This window comes from Arachis hypogaea, chromosome 5 (assembly GCF_003086295.3).
Source record: "Arachis hypogaea cultivar Tifrunner chromosome 5, arahy.Tifrunner.gnm2.J5K5, whole genome shotgun sequence".
In the NCBI taxonomy this organism is placed as follows: Eukaryota; Viridiplantae; Streptophyta; class Magnoliopsida; order Fabales; family Fabaceae; genus Arachis; species Arachis hypogaea.
In genome coordinates this window covers 30,694,394-30,700,679 of record NC_092040.1, presented here as the reverse complement: position 1 = coordinate 30,700,679, position 6,286 = coordinate 30,694,394, and positions in this window count along the sequence as shown.

The window sequence follows — 6,286 nt, the reverse complement described above, 5'->3', positions numbered from 1 at the left end:
TACTTATTTTAATTGCAATTTAAATTACTTGTTCCTCATTTTTAAAACCCCGATTTACAATCTTCATAACCAATAATAAGAACATACTTCCCTGCAATTCCTTGAGAAGACGGCCCGAGGTTTAAATACTCGGTTATCAATTTTAAAGGGGTTTGTTACTTGTGACAACCAAACGTTTGTAAGAAAGGACTTTTGTTGGTTTAGAAACTATACTTGCAACGGGAATTTATTCTGAATTCTAGACCACACAAAAGTTCTCTCTTCAAAATGGCGCCGTTGCCAGGAATTGCAAACGTGTGCCTCATTATTGGTTATTGTAAATATTTTTCAAAAAAAATATTTTTCTTTTACTTGTTTAGTTGTTTTTTCTCTTCCCTCTTATTTCTGATAGCTATTATGAATTCTCACCCCTCTCCCTTTGAGTTTGGTTCTAATTTTGTTGCAAGGAATAGAAGCTATAACAGTACTATGCATCAAGGTCTAAGCAATCAAAGATGGATGGAGCCACAAGGATCTGATCACCCCTTTTGGCAACAACGTCCTCCTAGATATCATGGACAAAGACCATTTTGCAATGCATGTCCAACTGATAGATTTGGTGGACCGCCTTGTAACTACCAACAAGCCCCACCCTGTGCTCAGAGACCATCCTCTCGACATAACTTCGAACCACCACACTCACAAGCTTCTTTTCACCATTCACTACCACATGATCCTTATTCACCCCAACGCCAATCCAATTACTCCCAAGAACCACCACTCCTTTATGCACCATGTCCATATCCATCAAGCCAAGAATCACAGGTTCGCTTCAAGGAATCAGTAAACCAGTTCAATATAACCCTTCATCAACTGGAGCAAGCAATAAATCAATTATCTTCCAGACGTTCAGCCCCTCAACAGACTCCCATGGCTTTATGTGGAGAATCCAATAAAGAACACAACACAAAGAAGACACTAGAAGCTCCAGTGGACAGCATAGAGCATAACTTCGTACTGGAACAAATAGAGGAAGCTGTCATGGTAGAAGAAGAAGAGTTGGTTGAAGATTTAGGAGATGCCGAACTGCCACCTGAATCCAGAGTTGTGGAGAATTCCGTCAACGATGTTACAATTGATGCTCAAGAGGATGTTGCGCAGCCTCCAATGCAGATATCTTATGAAGAACTAGACGGAATTACCCAAGACACATGTTTCCTTGATGATGATGAATACAAGTCAAGTCCTCTTAGTAATGAACTTGCATCCGCAAGTGAATTCTTTGATACAGAAGAATCTTCTCCAAGTGAATATGAAGATGATGCTGAGGTCGACTTCTCTCAACCTCCTATTTATGACTCAAGTGATGAGGAAGATATCAATGACTTTGATCAAGACATGGTTGAAGTTGAAGAAATTTGCAAAGAAGTGGAGGAATTCACAGAAAACCACAAGGGAGTAGAGCTTGCAGAGTCACTAGAAACACCTATCCCAATGCCATTACCACCCAACACAGACTTCAAGTGGGTAAAATCCTTAGCTTTTATCTTTACTTTTCCACTTGAATATGGTTTACTTGAAACAGATGGCCAGCTTAGAGCTCTTTGCGGCTTTAAGAGCAAAAGGGAAATGACTCGCACTCAGAGCTAGTATGAAAGATTCAAAAAGGTTTCACACTTCAATTTGAGGTACAGGGATTGGTGTCAAGCTCAATTGTAAGGATCTCGGAAGCTGATTGGTCACTGCAGTGCGAATTCAGACTACTCACTACCCGGCTGGAAAAATGCAGATCAAGACAAAGATGGGTGTAAAAGTAGAGTTTGGGATCCTGGAATCTATTCTGACACTCAACACCCCGGGACCCTGGAAACCTGTTTGAAACTACTCAAAGGTTTTATGTGCCTTGTTTGGGACCCCGGAGGATGCTGGCACTCCAAGCATTGGTGGAGATTTCAGGATGAGTTCAAGCACAAGCCACCATGACAAGGAGCTCGCCAAATGTCCAACTTAAGGACTTTAACTAAAAGTGCTGGGTGGGAGACAACCCACCATGGTATGATCGTCCCTTTTCAGTTTTAATTCTAGTATGTTTTGTTTATTTTTGAATATTGATTGAACCTGGAATTTTTGCATAACATTTATTACATTTTTCATTCTGCACACTGCATAAAAAAAGGGGGAAAGCACGCATGCGACGCGGCAGCGTCGCTGACGCGTCCACGTCATCGGTGCGTTGGGAAGAAAAGAAAAGTGAACAGAGAGTCACGCGAGAGCGTGGCTGGAGGGGTGCCTTTGGCACAAATTTATCCACACGACCGCGTCGCTGACGCGTCCGCGTCATGTGAGAAAAACGCCTCTCACGCGTCCGCGTCACCCACGCGAACGCGTGCCTCAAATTCAACGTAAAAAGGGTGCATGGCCGAAAGTTGAGCTAGAATTGGGCTGGACTTGTGCTAGAAGCACAAGCCCTACCACGCGAACGCGTGTCCCACGCGTTCGCGTCGTTTTTCAAATAGGCCATCCACGCGATCGCGTCACCCACGCGACTGCGTCACCCAAGGTTTTGGCAAAAATGCATTTAAACAGAGAGTTGTGCGAACGCGGAGCTGCACTCGCGCCCTAGCACAAAAATCGAGTCACGCGTCCGAGTGCCACACGCGTCCGCGTCACTTGAGAACAATGCGTCCCATGCGACCGCGTCACGCACGCGTCCGCGTCACCAGCGGCGCACAGTTTATCTTACTCTGCCAAAATGTCTTATGTTTTTCTTCTCCATATCCTACTTTTTCTTTTCCTTTCTTATTTTCTCCCTTCCTCCTTCTTTTCCTTCTTTCTATTTTACTTACTTTATCGGCATACTTTTATTCATTGCATTCATGCATATTTTTATTGGTGTTGATATTTATTTTGTGGATTGTTGAGAAATTATTTGATAATTATATATTATTTTTATAGGGTTGCTTGCATGTTCTAATTAATATTTTCCATACCTTATTTAATATGCATGCTTTGTGTTTGTGAAAATGCCCATATGGCATTTTGCACTATTTTTAAATTTCTTTTAAATTTACTACTCTAAATGCCTGCTTTTCACATAACCCCTTCTCTATTTTATTATTTAAAATATAATTGTTTTTACAAACATATTATTAATTTGAGAGACTTGGTAATCTAATTTGGACATTGAATGCTTGACCTATGCTAGTCATGCCCTTTGCCGGCATGCCAATAAACACCTTGCATTCAATTTTCCTCACATGCACTTGCTATATTTCCATTGTTGATTTGCCACATGTACTCATGACCATGTGTTCACATCATTATCCATACTTGTGCATTAATTACCACATTTCCTATTCTTTTCATTGCTATACCCTTGACTGCTAATGTCTTCCTCGTTTCCTTTCAAGATGGCCACCAAGAAAGGTAAAGAGAAAGCTACTCCCATACCACTAGCAAGGAAAGGAACATAAGAGCACTAGCTGAGGAACCACAACCCGTCCACTTGCACATCTTAGCATGCACCGAGGACGGTGCAATCTTTAAGTGTGGGGAGGTCGATATCGATCTCCATGGGTTAGTTACTCTTCTATCTCAACACCAATGGTTTATTTTTCTTATTAGTTGTTGCATTTGCATATTTGATTGCATATTTATTTGATTTTGTGCATTTAGTTACTACTTGGTTGAAGTAATATTTTCTTTTTCAAGAAATTTTTATAGTATTTCACTAATTTAAATCGAAAAATTTGTGTTAAACTTGTTTGGAAGTTGTATTTAGAACATGATTTTTGAGCCAAAGAACACACAACCTGTGAGATTTTGAGCTTAATTGTATGGTTACATTATTTAACCATAAAATTTTATTCTTGTGTGTTTTTCCTTCTCTATGATTATAATCTTTACTTTGTTTCAGTCTATATGTCCAATATAGAATGTAGATACATACCTGCATATGATTAAGGCCATTATTTGAATTTTTAGCTCACTTATCCCAAATAAAGCCTACCTTCTACATCACCCTTGTTACCCCCCTTGAGCTTTTAAATTCTCCCTTGTTTTATAACCACATTACTAGCCTTAAGCAGAAAAACAAATTAAAAATCCCAAGTTGAATCATTGGTTAGCTTAAGATAGAAATTGTGTATCAACTAAGTGTGTGGAAATTTATGGAAACATGGGATGATAGGAAAAAGGTATTAAAATGAATAAATTATTTGAAATTTGGGAGCATGCTCATGTGAGATCAAAATAATTTAAACACCATGTGCATTGATATATTATTCTTATTTTTCAAAAAAAAAGGAAAAGAAAAAAAAATTATTAAGTAATTAAATAAGGAAAAAAAATTACCCCAATGCAAAAATTAAAGAATCAATGCACATGGGATAAAATAAAATAAAAAATTGGTGCATGAGTATGAACACACAAGTGGGAAAATTGGGCAGCTAAGCAAGATTTCTAGATTATATAGAGTATGTATGTGTTAGGTGAAATCTTAGACTAATCAAGGGTTCAATTATTAGCTCACTTAGCCTTATATATATACCCTTACCCTTACCTTAGCCCCATTACAACCTTGAAAAAGACCTCATGAAGTTTATATGTATACATTAAATATTTGTTGATTGGTTAGATGAAGAACAAAGTTTAGAAAGCATGACTAGAGAAGAGTAGAGAGATTAACCCTAGACACTTGAGAGACTAGAGTGCATATACACTACCAGTGAGGGTCCAATGCTTAATTCTATGTTCCCTGTTTCATGAGCTATCTTCTTACAAGTTTACTTGTCTTTTATTGTATAATTTGAATTAGTGAAATCTGATTTATGTTTGTCTTGGAGAACTTATTTACTTTTAACCAAGTAGGTAGAAATATTTTGCATGTAGTTGCATTCACATAGATAGGTTGCATTGCATACTCTCTATCATTCATCTTCACTTCTTTATAGCTTCTCTTGAGCTTAGTATGAAGACATGCTAATGTTTAAGTGTGGGGAGGTTGATAAACCACTATTTTATGGTTTATCTTGTGCTCAATTAAGTGATTTTTATCAAGCCTTTGCCCACTTATTCATATGATTTGCATGGTTTTACATTCTCCTTCCCGATTTTGTGCTATGATTGAAAACATTCTTCTTTGGCTTTTATCTCCTTTTATTTAATCCTCTCTTATTACCATTAGATGCCTTGATATGTGTGTTAAGTGATTTCAGGAATTACAGGGCAGGAATGACTTAGAGGATGGAAAGGAAGCATGCAAAAGTGGAAGGAATACAAGAAGTTGAAGGAACTGCAAAGCTGTCAGCCTGACCCTCTTGCACTAAAACGATCATAACTTGAGCTACAGAGGTCCAAATGATACAGTTCCACTTGCGTTGGAAAGCTAACGTCCGGGGCTTCGATTTGATATATAATTTGTCATAGTGGCCGTACAGATAGGCGACGCGAACGCACGCTCCACGCAGACACGTCGCATCTGCGAATCTCATTCCGCGCAGACGCGTGGATGACGCCTCCGCGTCACTTTGCCGCGACCTGTACGGACCAGATTTCACAATCACTGATTTCTGGGCTGTTTCTGACCCAGTTTTCGACTCGGAGAACACAGATTAGAGGCTATAAAGTGGGAAAATGCATCCATTCATAATTCATAATTTTAGTTTTAGATGTAGTTTCTAGTGAGAGAGGTTCTCTCCTCTCTCTTAGAATTAGGATTAGGATTTTTAGAAATTAGGAATTTTTATTATTTCAACTCCCAATTTTTCTTCTTCATCACAGGTTCAATATTCCTTTTTACTTTATATTTCTCTTTTACTCTCAGATAATTTAATGCTTGTCTTACATATGTTGCCTATTTGGCTTATGAGCCATTCATGTTAGGATTTTCTTTATTTAATATAAATTGAGGTATTTCAGACTTATATGTTATGGATGTTTTAGCTTTATCCAATTTATTTTTATTCCAGTAGATTTACTTTTCTCCTTTTGGTCTTGGTTAGGAAATCAGTAACTCGGGAGTTATTAGACTCAACGTGATCGATAATTGTTATCTTTGCTAATTAGCTTGAACTTCAATAATCCCAATCTTTTTCTAGGAATTAACTAGGATTTGAAGATCAAACTAATTAGTCACTTGACCTTCCTTTGCACTAATAGAGGTTAACTAAGTAGAATTAAGATTCAATTTTCATCATCATTGATAATGATAACTAGGATAAGACTTCCAATTTCTCATAGCTTGCCAAAAGTGTGTTTTACAGTTATTTATTTATTTTACAGTCTTTTACTTATTTTAATTGCAATT